Source organism: Antechinus flavipes, chromosome 2 (assembly GCF_016432865.1).
Source record: "Antechinus flavipes isolate AdamAnt ecotype Samford, QLD, Australia chromosome 2, AdamAnt_v2, whole genome shotgun sequence".
Taxonomy (NCBI): domain Eukaryota; kingdom Metazoa; phylum Chordata; class Mammalia; order Dasyuromorphia; family Dasyuridae; genus Antechinus; species Antechinus flavipes.
The window spans coordinates 77747944-77762497 of NC_067399.1; the positions used below are offsets into that span (position 1 = coordinate 77747944).

A 14554-nucleotide genomic window follows, 5' to 3' on the forward strand; every position below is an offset into this window, starting at 1 on the left:
GATGACCACCTTAATTTTTTCCTTTTTTTTTTTTTTTTTCATTTAGACTGTTGTGATACAGGAGCCACCTGCCAGTGGCTGTTGGAGGTCTAACTCAGACCTGTAGAATGGATCTCTCCATGTGAGAGGAGGATGATGATACAAGGAGAATGAGAGGCAGTTGCGTTCTCTGACCTTTCTCTTCTTCCCTCTTGCCTCCAATTTATTTCATTCCCAATCCACAAGGAACATCTGTAAAAGCTGCTTTGCAACTCCTTCCACTGTTATGATCCACAGCTGTGGAGGCTCTCAGAGAATTGACCTGCTCCTTCACGTAGTCATGGTCCTTAACATTAAACTGAGAAAATTCAAGAAAAAATAGATAAGATGGGGGGAAATGAGAAGTGACTCATTTACCATCCACCATTTTATTTTAGCTAGTGCTTTCTTGACTGACTATGCTAAATAATCTGTTCTAAAAGTTACTGACAATTCAACATACTACTCTCACATTACAAATTTCATTTCATGTTAGAAATTTTCTATTTCTAATAACATATACTTTGGATAGTAATGTAGTGATAAGAGTAGTAGAGGCAAACTAGGTAGTGCATTAAACAAAGTACCAGATGTGAAATCAGGAAGCTTCATCTTCCTAAGTTCAAATCTGGCCTGTTAACTGTGTGACCCTGAGCAAGTCACTGAAATTCTGTTTCATCATCTATAAAAATGATCTGGAGAAGGAAATGGCAAACATCTCCAGTATTTTTGCCAAGAAAATCCAAAATAGGGTCATGAATAGTCAGACATGATGCAACAACAGTAGTAACAATAAGAGTAATAGCCAAATGACCTCTAATGCTTCTACCATTTCCCTCAGCTTATATTTATGTATTTTCATTATTTCTTAAATACTAGCAATCTACTTTTTCTTCTTTATCTTCATCCTTTCCCCCCAACTTCTCTAATCCTTTCACCACAATTATATTTTTGATAATTCCATTTTTGATCATATGGTTAAAAAATTAAGGTAAAATATTATAAGACAAACTCTAAATTTATAGAAATTGCACAAAAATACACTTATGCTGCACATTTCTCTGCTGGTATATCTGCAACAAATTTCTTTCTAAAATAAGTAATAGCAATCAGCCTTAATACATTATGTTCTAGTCAACATTTTATCAATAAGAACATATAATATTTATAGAAAACATCTCCCAGAATCATAAAGCACTATAATACATTATCTAATCCAGTTATACAGCATAGTGGAAAGAACATTTAGACAAGGAGACAGGAATGTAGTAGGTTCAAGTATCAGCTCTGTCACTTGCTAATTCTATGATGTTGGAGAAGTTATTTCACTTTTCTCTTTGGCTTAAGTTTTTTTGTTAAATTAAAGAGTTTAACTATTGCTGTTTAAGATGCTTTTTTTTTTACTTTAACATTCTAGAGTAACCTTCACTGTTTTGTCTCCCCATCAAATGTACAGTTCTAAATTCCAAGCTCTTATATTCCATTTTCTTCTTTACTTTCTTCTAGCTTTACCATTCTATGTCCTAAATATTTTTCCAGCTCTGGGTCTATGATATGTACATAGCCATAATGCAGAATAGGATAGGGTATAAAGTTAAGAGTGGTAGATTGTGTTTTGCAAGACTCCGGCAGAGATTATTTATAATTCTGCAAAATCTTCATGAAGAAAGGTTGCATTTGAGTTAGAATTTGAAGGATGGAGAGGTTGACAAAGTAGAGATTGTGGAAGGAGAATGGCAAAGAAGATATTTTAATGGTGTAGATGATGCTATTTCCTATGTGTCTAGACTTTCTTTTTTTACTACCTAGAACCCCATCATCTTCCCAGTAATCCAGTCTCACAATTTTTATGTCATCCTCAGTTCCTCTCTGACACTTACTTCACATGCATTTCCAAATCTCATCATTTTTGCCTTTACAATCTCTGCCATATGTCCCCTTTTCTGTACTCACATAGCCACCATACTAGTATAAGCTTTCATCATCTGATGTCTAGAGTATAGCCTTCTCATTCTCTCTACCTCCATATCTCCTTGCTCCAGCCCATACTTCACTCAGCCTCCAAAGTGATTTTCTTGAACCTCTTGCCTCTCCTGAGTTCTAGCCTTGACTCTCCCACTAACTTGCCACTTTAGCCAAGTCCCTTCTTTCTGAATATCAGTTTCTTCACCTATAAAATGAAAAGGATAAGACCAAAGGATTGCTGAGTCTTCTTCCTGATCCATATTTTTGATGTTTTGTTTTGTTTTGTTTTGTTTTTTAGGGGATGTGTGTGTGTGTGATTTTTTTTTTTTTAATGATTTCATGATTCTGTTGATTATATGCAAGGCTCTCTGTGCTTCAAGTCTTCTCTCCCTTGATGGTTCACAAATTCATTCTGCCATTTAAATTGGTCTCCCTAAACTCTTTGTTTATCTTCTTTCAGGGCTTCCCTCCATAACCAATAACTGTTTGTTGTAGTGAGCAGATCACTTATTAAAGAGCCACAGCCTGAACTCTGGCTTGTGAGTTTCCTCACTAGGAGAGCACATTGTTCCCACCCTGAAATTATCCAGTCGAAAATCATCATCATGTATTTTCATCAGGATGAAATATCGGGAGCTCTGCTTAGCGCAGGGTTTTATTAATGATGTGCTGTCAGGAGCTGGGTGCTCTGCATATTTGCATATTAAACAGCTGAGTGAAGAAACATTCCTTTCATTGCTGCGGGGAATAAATCAGTTTAAAGCAAGTTCTCATCATTTATACTCCTTTCAGCTAAGTCTTCTTTTATTGAAATAAATTGTTGAAGTGCTTTGCTCATTCTTTGAATACTGATGAAATTTACCTTGATAGGGCCTCAGGAAAAATAATGTTTTCTTAAAGGAGCAGCATTGTTCTGTATTTGAGTATCACTTGAATAAATTATTGATAAGGTCATTTGGAAATAACAAGTAAAAAGGGGGAAAAATCCTTGAATAGGGATTTCCCTCAGTGGTATATTTTTAGCCATTTTGAATTTTTTGTTATTTATCAGTAGAACTTAAACTAAAAGATGCATTCACCAAGAAGTATCATCAGTTTTCCCAAATCCTGACATATTATTTTTTGATATGCCAAATCACAGGCCAAAGGATCAGAAGGGATTTTAGAGGCTATCTATCCTAATTTATATCTAAACAAGAATCACCTCCCTCTTATATCATCACCACCAAATGATCATTCAGCCTCCTTTACAAGATTCCTAGGGGAACCAGCTATCTCCTAAGGCAATATAGTTTACTTTGGGACGATTCTAATTATTAGAAAGTGATTAATTATCTGAAGTTGAAATCTCCCTCATGAAGTTTCCTCCTATTGCCCCTAATTCTGTCCCATGAAACCAAATAGAAAATCAGTTTTCCGATACTTAGACAGAGATATTGACCTTCATTCCTACCCACCTCCCATCTCCACAAAAACTTATTTTTCCCTGAGGATAGATGTCCTCAGTTCCTTCAACTAATCTCAATTTGTCATAGTGTCAGCTTCTCTTGCCATCTTCCTGAAACATGACAGTTTTATCAATCACCTTTCCTAAAAAGTGACACTAAGAACCAAAAGGTTTCATGGAAGAAACATTGAATTTGAAGAAAATTCAATTCAATTCAAAAGGCCTATGTTTAATCCTGTCTGTTACACTGACTATGTGATCTTGGTCAAGTCCCTTCTATAAACCTGTTTTCCAATCTATAACCAGTTTCTTTATTATGTAATAAGTATCAACCTCACAAACAAGTTGACACATTTTTCAAACTTTCAAGTTCTATGTAAATGCTACTTATTGCAATTATTATTGTTGTTGTTTATCAAACAGGAATAATATTTGAATTACATCTCATAATGTAAGGGAATTTTTTTTGTAAGGGAATTTTTGTAAGGGAATTGCCTTTTAAACTACAAAATGATGTAGAAGCATCAATTCCTTTAAGAAAAATTCTAAAGGTATCAAAATTGAATTGAGAGCAAGATTTTAGTTATATATGTGCCTCAGTTGACTTATTATGTGTGGAGGTCTCTTAACGGTATGATATGAATGTTCAGAGAACCTCATGCTAATTATTTCTGGCCCTGATTAAATGAAAGGAGTCATGGGGAGCTTAAAGGACATATCAAAGAAAGATAATATATGCATGGCCTTTCCTATTAGAGAAAATAAACAGTAGAAAGCTTCTCTACCTGTCTTTTTGCCAGAAGAAATATGGTTGCAATTTAAATCACTTGTGACACTGGCTTTGGATTTTTAAGTTGAAAATGCACATTTAATAATATGAAAATAAGGTGCAAGGATCCAGTGCTCTGTTAGCTTCTATAATGGTTACTGACTTAAATGAAGTGATTTTCAGATGAGTTAAAATGGAGAAGAGCTAACTTTACAACTGTTGTTGCTTTGAATTGGATTGTAATAAGTTGAGATGATTTTATTCTCTTCCTATAGAAATTGGCACATTGAGTAAAATATACATGTATGAACAGAAAAGAAGGTAGACCTATCATGTAGCTATGATTATAGATAACAGATGGATGGCCTGAGGGCTACATTGGTATCCGTGATATATTAAAAGAACCAGAGGGAATCCTCTAAAATGTTGTTGCTCCTTTCCTTGCAAAAGAATTGATACCTAGTATTTTTACATCACCTTCATTTCTCACTATATCCCTCTATTTCTTTTGCCCAGAGATTTGCCCTCTGTAACAAAGTTTGAGAGAGTGACAAAGAGAGAAAAAAAAAATCTCCATTTCTAACCCTCAGTGGAGAATGACCCTTCCCTTTCAGATCTTGTACTTTTTTGAAATGATTGTAACAAAATGAGAAAATTTCAGAATTTAACAGGGATCCCAGGATCCATCTAATTCTATCTACACCTGAACAAGGGCCTTCTCTATTACACATGAGTAAGGGAGCAGAGATAGCCTTCACTTTAAGAGTTCTAGTGAGGGAGAGCTCACTGCTTCACAAGGCAAACCCATTCTATTCCTGTAAATTTGTAATCATTAAAAGTTTTGTACCCTTTCATACAGAGTTTAAATATGTCTTTTTTGGTAACAAATATCCATTGCTTCTAATTCTGTTCTTTGGAGTCAAATAACACAGTTTTAATTTCTTTTATACTTGATAATTCTTCAGATACTTAAAAACAACTCTCATCCATCCCCCTTCTTCTCAAAGTTTTCCCTTCTCCAGGTTTCAGTTCCTTCTCATGAAAGATGCTGAGTCTCTTTACCATTCTTGTCATCTTCCTTTGAAAACTGTCCAGTTAACCAATGTGCTTCTCAAAATTTAGTGCCCAGAACTAAATATATTTCATACTTAAGTACTCGGGCACCAAGATGGCTCAGTGGATAGAATGCTGCACATGGAGTCGGGAAGACCTGAATTCAAATCTATCCTCAGATTTTTACTAACTTTGTGACTCTGGGCAAGTCATTTAAATCACTGTTTCAAGTTCTGGCCCATCCACGTGATAACCTCCTTTTTTTGGTGTTTTCGCCCCTTTTTTGAGGAATCAGGGAAGGTGTGATCACCTCTTTTTTGGGGTTCTCATTTCTTTGAGAAATCAGGGAAGGCATAACCCCCATGTTCTAAAACAACAGAAAGTGGGAGATGTTATGGGCCAGAACTTGAAACAAGATGCTAATTCAATGGAAATGATAAAGACAATGATTGTTTAGCATGGTGCTTAAAAGTTCTCTAGTTCAGTACATGTACTTAGTACTTACTATAATTCCACAAGATTCACACCTATAATAAGAGAACATATAAGCTAGGACAAACTCAGCCAGAATTAGAACTAGAAGACAAAGACCTTGGTGGTAGTCCTCCTGCCTCCCCCACAGAAACCAAGACACACTCAAGAGGACCTCAAGAAGCTGGCAGAGGCAGAGAACACAAAGGACTGGCAGCAGTAGCTCAAGCTCTCAGAACCAAGGAGAGAGATAGGCCTCTAAGAAAGCTAACTGAGCCCCAGGAAAGGAGACAAGACTTTGAAAGAAACAATGAAAGGTTTGGACTTTAACATCTGGCTGCACTTGTGGGGATTGCTGAACTGAAACGAAGGCTTCTCCCAGAGACCCCAAGAAAACTCAACAAGAGAACATTACAATCATCATCATCATCATTGCTCTTTGGATATAACTGAGTCAGAGTATAATAGTATTATCACTTCTATAACCACTATACTTTTAATGAATCCCTCTCTATATATGTATATGTGTGTCTATATATACACACATATGTATATATACCTATGCATATATACTACATATATATTCTGAACCTATTCTGAGTTTTAGACTTTCTTATATTGTTTACATACATACACAAATACACACACACACACACACACACACAGAGGATTGTCTTATTTCACTGTTGTCTTTAGTGGAGTTTGAAGTCTATTGAAATATCCAGCTCATTTTCAAATAAACTATTACCTGAATATATCTCCCCCATTTTATAATGTGCAGTTAATTTTCGTACTCAGGTGTAAGACTTTATATTTATCTCTAGTAAATTTCATTTCTTTAAATTGAGTAAAATTCCAGACTAGTGGGATCCTTTTAGATCCTAATTCATTTGTACAATGTCTTCACAATCTCGCCTAAATTTGTGAAATTACAAGCTTAATAATTATGCCTCTAGGTGTTTATATACAGGTCATCAATAAAAATATAGAGTAATACAAGACCAAGCACTGAATCATGAATGTCTACACTTTAGCTCTGGCCATTCAGCCAGTTGTGAATCTACCCAGCTACAAACTTTACAATGGAGCATGTAAGACTTTGTTACATGCTGTGCGAAAACCCGGGATAACTGTATTATTATTCCTTTGTTCCACCAGTTTAATCAGCCTGTCAAGAAAGAAAGTTATTTGAATGTGGCAAGGCCTGCTGTTGATGAAGCCTTTGTGATCATGATATCCTTTCCCCATGTTCAATAAGCAGCTGGTAGTATATTTTAGAATAGTGCCTGTTGGGGCATCTAGGTGGAACAGTGGATAGAGTGCCAGTACTGAAGTCAGGAGGACCTGAGTTTAAATCTGGTCTCAGATACTTCCTAGCTGTGTGACCCTGGGGCAAGTCACTTAACCCCAATTGGCGGAGGAGGAGGAAGAGGAAGAGGAAGAGGAAGAAGAAGAAGAAGAAGAAGAAGAAGAAGAAGAAGAAGAAGAAGAAGAAGAAGAAGAAGAAGAAGAAGAAGAAGAAGAAATTTTTTACAACATTATCCCTTGCACTCGCTTTTGTTTCGATTTTTCTCCTCCTTCCCTCCATCCCCTCCCCGAGATGGCAAGCAGTCCTATACATGTTAAATAGGTTACAGTATACCCTAGATACAATATATGTGTGCAGAACCGAACAGTTCTCTTGTTTGTGCTATTCTTTTTTATTTTTTCTCCATTACTTGTCCTTGGCTCCATATTTTCTGTGTAACTTCCTTAAATCCAAGTTTGTGAATGATACAAAATGTGAACGATACACAATCTTTTGACATTGTATGGTTTGTTCATCTGTTTATATAACAGAAGCAAAAAATTTGACTATTGGAAAGATGAGATATTACTTCATAGAGAAAAAAAATCTAGAATATATTCAATTTAGTCTCCTCAAATCATTTGACATAATTTTTTTTCCAAATGTAATTTTTAAAAATGAATCCAGGAATATGTATCTGAGAACCCTATTTTGTTGGAAAAGAAGTTTCACTCTGCTGAGGAATAAGCAGTGGACTAGGCACAGGGCAGTTAGCTTGTACAGAATTTTCTACTCCCTGCCTTTTTTGGATTATATCACTCTCCTTTTGGGACTTGGCCTTCTTCTTAAGCAAATGAGAGAGTTGGGAGAGACGACCTTACAGGTCTTTTCCAGTCCTGACATTCTGTATTTCACAGATCTCCGTGCTCTTCATCCACGGGACTCTGAATGCTTTTATTACCCCCATTATGCTTGTCCTTTCTTAAGAGGTTCTTCTGGACCCGAAGGCAGAGACTGGAGACTGCAGAGGCAGCAGATCCCTCCCACCCCAGCTTAGAGTAATCAGAATAGCACTTTAACTCTTAAGAAAACTACCAGGCTGTTATATAGTCACTTAATGTTTGAGAATTGGGATGAAACCCCAAGGCCACTCCTCTGTCAAGGAATAAGATCCATGCCGTTAAATTATTAAAGGACCTTTCAACGTGTCGTCACTTTTGACTTGTAAGAAGAAATGTATTTCCATGTATATCATTAGTGCTGCTCTTTAATAAAGTATATTCCTCCTCAAGGTGAGCTTTTCACCTGTACTGAATATGCCATCATCTCATCTGAAGTCTGAAAGGAAGGATAATGCTTCCTATTTCGCCCCCTAAAAAGGGGGCCTGAGTATCTGGCTCCTTTACTTAATGCAAAGTGGGTATTTTGCAAAGACATGCTTTTAAACATGATTAAATAACATCTCTGAAGAGGAAGACGAACTTCTGTGAGAGCTGTGCTGGAAGCTGCCAAGGTGGTTTGGGGGTGAGGAATTTCAATAATAATGATACCACTTTTTTTTATTGAGACAATGTAGTGTGTTGTCATGGTACAAATAATACACTTGAAATCAGGACACAGGACTCAAATCTCACTAGGGTCACTTACTATGTGTGTGGCACTAAACTAGTCCCTTAACCTCTCCTAGGGTTCAGTTTACTCATCTGTAAAATGGTGTTCATATTTCAAAGGTGTTATTAGAAAAGTGTTTTATAAACCTGAGGGTGCTATAGAAATAGGAACTATTTTTACATATATCATTGCCTTTGAAAAATATTGATGAAATGATGATAACAATATAGGAATCTTTTCTCTGAATTGACAGGGCTTGGGGAGGCTTTTCAGCCCGTTGATATCTTTTCCTAAGATCTTCCTCCCTGGGAGGCTCAGCTTAGCTTCCACCTTCTCCCTTAACTTCAAATCAATTCATCAAATGGTTGTCAGTTGCCTGTTTTGTGCAGAGTATTACTTTGGGCACCAAAAGCGCTACCATTTGCAGATAAAATACAGTCTCTGCCCTCAAACAATTCACAGCCTAAAAAGATTATATCAGTATAGATATTTATGTTACAAATATATTACTTAATACTTGCATTGAGGATTTGTTCATGAGGGGTTCCCTCTTGACAATTGGGTAATTAAGAAATGCTTCCAGAAAAGATAACATTTGAATCAGGATTTAAAGGCTTAGTTGAAATTCAACAGACTAAGAGGGAGTGAAGATCCAGTCATATGGAATAGTACAAGCAAAGGCATGGAGGGAGGAGAGTACACTTCATGTTCGGGGGACAAAAAAATAGTCTACTTCTATTTGGAATGAAGTCATATGAGATAAGGCTAGAAAGACAGAATGGTGTCAAATGAGGATAAGCCATGAATTTCAAGCGAGGGAATTTAAACTTCCTCTAGGAAGCCTTCTCTGTTCCTTCCAGCCAGAAACTATCTTTTCCTTATTTAATCTATTAATCCCCTCTATTTGACCTGTCCTTTGTACTTATCATCTCCTAACATATTCTAACATAGCATAGAGCACATTGAAATCACAAAGATCCATGGAAAGATCAAGAGTTATTATGTCCCCTACCCTTAACATATTCTAACCTATTTATATGTGCCTTAACCCCCAAAATTAACCACTATTTGATTTTAAACTCATTCTGAAAATGGATGTTACCTTTTTTCACTTTCCTATTCCCCAGTACTGAGAAGCAGGCTCTTTACATATAGAAGACATTTAATACGTTTTCTTCTTGCTGTTATTTTAAATTGAGTTATAAATGACCGAATTCTTAAAATTCAAAACCCAACATTGGAATCACAGGACAAAAGTCTGTAGATCTTAGGAAGTGCCTTAGACATCATTTGTTTCAATCGCATAAGACTTAAAAGACTTTTAGGTTCGTAGTGCCCTTGGGATGATGCTATCCAAAGTCACACAAGTAATAGGCAACTAACTGAGGAATCAGATGGTAGTGGCCATCTAGGCTCCTTGCATCACACCAGGCAGTATTTATTCTTTTCCCTTTGGTCTCAGAGTTCTTTTTCAATTCTTGGTAAAGTATTTGGTTAGAGAAGCATTGTGATATACTAGTATATCATCAGGATGTAAATCTTTACTACCAACACTTACTCTTTGTATGATCACAGACAAACTTCTTTGAGATGTGGCTTGCTTTCTCCCCTGTAAAATGAAAATGACACATGTTGTACCTAATCCACAACATTATTTTACTGGATTAAATGAGATAATGTCCTTAGAACACTTTGCCAGTCTCAAAACATTGTAAAAAATGTCAACTACCATTGATTTAGAACTATAAGCCCAAAATTGAAATCTAGGTTCTTTCACTTTTAAGATTTATGATCATGTGGTCATTTGAAAAGGGAATGACACTCTTCAAAGGGCTATCATAATGATCAAATTAGATAAAATGCCTATCTAGTGCATTTTGAAATCATATAGGTCTTTGGAAAACTTAAATATTATTATTGTTATTATTATTTTCATCAATATTATGATCATCATCAATAATAATTGTTATTATTGTTATTCTCTTTCCTATATCTCAACTGAAAGGTGGAGTGATTAAAAAAATGGTCGTCTTTCTTTCTTGTGATTTTTCTCCCACATTCTGTCTTTACTCCTTATAAGGGTGAGTGTTAAATACAGAGCTGTGCTAGTATTAGGTCAGAGACTTTAACATTTAACATTTAGCATGCTAACATTTAGGGGAATCCCTATGTTCACGACAGACAGTTTGTCATTCAAGTGAATGGAAGATAGCACCTTGAGCCAAAGAATGTCCAATCAGGTGCCAATTTCCCCCTCAGCCTAATCTGTTTGCTGCTGTCTCATTTTTTTTTTATAACTCCTATATTCATTTCATGCCTTAAAGTCTCTAAATTCTTGTCCATCCCACCAGCTGCAGAACTGCTGAAGAGAAGGAATTCATCTGCAGGCCCTTGAAACAACAGTTTATACTCAGAGCTGGTCATTTTTCTGCCCTATGCTATCCATTGGCTCAGGAAAATTATGATTTGAGTTAGCTCCTCAAAGAATGTAGATGCCTTTGCCAACAGATGAGCTTGAGGAAAACAAAATGTGAAAATAGCTTCATAAGAGATGCTGTCATGACAGGAAAGAGAATTGCTCTGTTAGTTTTCTACATATCAGTTCTTTGTCTTGGTGAACCAAGGTGTTTAAATGGATCTATCATTTCATTGATTTGGCTCCTCCTTCCTCCAGAGTATTCTTTTAACCCAACCTCCTGGGTTAGATTTTTCTATCAATCCTCCATGAAAAACCTGCCTAATATATTAAAAGTCTTTTTCTAACTTTACTAACATCTTCTAAGTACCATTTATATGTCAGAAACTATCTTAAATGCTGAGGATAAAAAAAAAAAGAGGTAAAAGACAATTCCTTTCTTCAAGAGGCTGATAGAGAACTCAAAGCAAGAGGATTCTGTGACAAGAAAATATCATAAAAGAAGCTGACCAAAATTATTAATTTCAGTAGGTCTCTATTCCAAATATCATTCAGAAACCCAATATGTTTTTGTGTCTATTAGATACAAAGAAGTGGTTATATATAATTGTATGATGCGCATTCCATACTTTCTTATGGTGTCAACCCAATGTGTTAGAGACCCTTCTCTGGTTCTTTCAGTATTTCATGGCTACCAGTAAAGTGTTTTGTCTATAACTTGAAACAAGGTGCTAAGTCACTGTAATTGATAGAAACAAAACTTATGTACTTGGTTCACACATTGGAGTTCACACCTTTGGGAGAGTTCACACATTAGAGTTCACACCTTTAAGAGATGATATATAAGGAGGAGCTCCCATATACCAACTAGAGACTTCCGGGAGATTTGCAAGTCAGGATTTAGTGGAGGAGATCCACAGGTCACAGCTCCCACAAGCCTACTCTCTCGGAGGAGGAGTCAGATTCATTCAATATTGCACCATTGTGCTGGCTGGAGGCTTTGGATTCAGAGGAAGCTGGCAGGCTGAAACTGGCAGAGGCAAAGAACTAGCAACAAGAGCTCCTGGAACCAAGGAAAGCTAACCGGGCTATTTTGGAAGAGATAATAAAGGATTGGACTTTAACAGATGGCTGCATTTGAGGTGATTGATTATTACTCTGAACTGAAACTAAGGCTGCCTCCAGAAGCCCCCCAAGAAACCTGCTCCCAGAAAACATTACAGTTACGTGGAGAACATTACACCTATCTATAAGCCATCCCTCCTAATATGTGACTGACCTTATTTTTTAGTCTTGCATATCCTGAATTATGTCTGTTTCATCACTTCTGGCATGTTAAAATCATCAGTAATACATTGCAATCTACTTTACACTGACTAGTTTTTTTTTTTTATTTGAATCACTGGACCATTATGATTTTTCTGAGCCCATACTGCTCCAAAATGAAAAGCTTTATAACATCACTATGAAAATATTGATATTAAATATTTTTATAGTAGGGAATGTCCTGAAATCATAAATAGGAAAAAAATACATATTTTGATATAGCCAGTGTGGAAATTTGTTTTGTATGACTGTGCATATTAGTTTTTCTTTCCTTCCTTCTTCCTTCCTTCCTTCCTTCCTTCCTTCCTTCCTTCCTTCCTTCCTTCCTTCCTTCCTTCCTTCCTTCCTTCCTTCCTTCCTTTCTTCCTTCTTCCTTCCTTCCTTCCTCTCTTTCTCTCCCCAGGGGATCAGGAGAGAATTGAGGTGGAAGGGAGAGATTTGAAATGTTTATTAATTGGAAAAAATGTAATTAAAAAAGAAACCAACCTCAACGATAACTGACTAGACCTGTGTCACACAACTTCTAATTATCAAACTGTATTTAGGAAACACGTCTCCTAACTCCATATCCATTGCTTTTTCTATTATACCATACTGCTTCTTGTGTGGTAGATAATAAAACATATCAGTATAGCTTAATTACCATTTCATTTACACATTTTTCTTTTCTTTTTCCCCACATAATGATCAAGGTAAATGGCTTTTAAGAAAATGCTTGAAATATGATCTGAATCTATCTCAACATGGTCTATAAGTGTGTGGTACAATCACTTTCTTGTCTAAAACTAAGGTGTCCACATTTTATTAAATCATATTTAAAATTAAGCATTATAGGCATTCAGAGAGTAGAAATCAAAGTTAAAAGTCTTCCCTCATTTTCAGCTGTTATAATTATTTAAGCATTGTTCAGTTGAGTTTTTTTAAATATTTATCATGGTTAAGTGAACAATCATTCGGAGACAGATTCAGTTTTATGATGTAGGTTAGCAGGTTGCCTTAATTGTAACTCTTCCTTGTGGTTTATTTGTTATTGGAACTTGAAGGCTTATACTTTATGAGGCTGAGTAATGAAGAGAGAAAAGGCACATTAAATGTATTTGCTAAGAGACTTGTTATTTGCAGCTCAACACCCCCACCTCTTATGGGCCACCACTATTACTAAAAACAACCTCATATGTATTAGCTTGGATTCTGTGATATATTACAATTGTCAAAGCACTTTTCTCCCTCCTGCTGTAGAAGTGGTGGATGTTTTAACTTCCCTGTTTTGCTGATAGGGAAACTGAGGCTCAGAGATATCAAATGACTATAAGGTCATGTAATTTACTCATTAGTCTAGCCTTGAGTGTCAAATTCAGTATACCTTGAGGAACTTACGATTTTTTTTTACACAGGCTTCTTATAGAGACAGCGAGAAAAGAGAATCTCTAGTCGAAGTATAAATGTACAAATCTAGGAAAAAATGCATGAACTGTTCCTCTGCCTCCCATTAGTTACAGCATTTTACCATCCTAGCCTGGATTCATGTATGAATAAGTTTCTACCATTAAATCCATGAATTATTTAAAATACTGTCAATTTGTTTTGTATCAACCTTAAAGGAGAATGTATTGCATATGCTTCTACTTCAAATGCACCCATCATTCCATCCTGGGGAGCTCTATTTTATATGTTTTCAAGGTGTGTCAATAATTAGACATTTTCAAATATCATAGGTAGAATAAAGCTCTGTATTGAGGTCTCTGTAGACAGTATCTGTTTGTAAAACCATGCTGCAATCTATATGTACTAGGCCATTTCTAGACTGTCTTTGATAACTCTTAGAGAAGATAGATATTCAATAAATGTCCTCTAATGGATTCTGGCTTCATAAAATGTATTAATGACTTCTTTGGGAAGTGAAGAGAGCCCTGAATCCAATTCTTCATTACTTTAGAAGATCATAAAAGCAAAAGTAAATGATTTCCTATGGTCTGTATACGATATTTCAGATTTTTAAAAGATCTATAATTTCACTGATGTAGGTGCTCCCTATACCAATGCCATCTCCAGTTTTTCCCAAACTTAGAAAAATCTTTGGGTCATGAATTTAGAGTTGAAAGGGAACTTTTTTCTAATCCAACTATATTTCACAAATAGGGACACTTAAGCTCAAAAGAGTTTGTGAATTACCCAAAGTCATGTGATTAG

At 35.9% G+C, this 14554-nt stretch overlaps 1 protein-coding gene across 1 annotated transcript in view; it reads left to right on the forward strand.

Moving 5' to 3' along the window:
- Positions 1-14554, forward strand: part of WWOX (WW domain containing oxidoreductase) — a 1223908-nt gene that overhangs the window by 671564 nt on the left and 537790 nt on the right. The window lies entirely within an intron of this gene.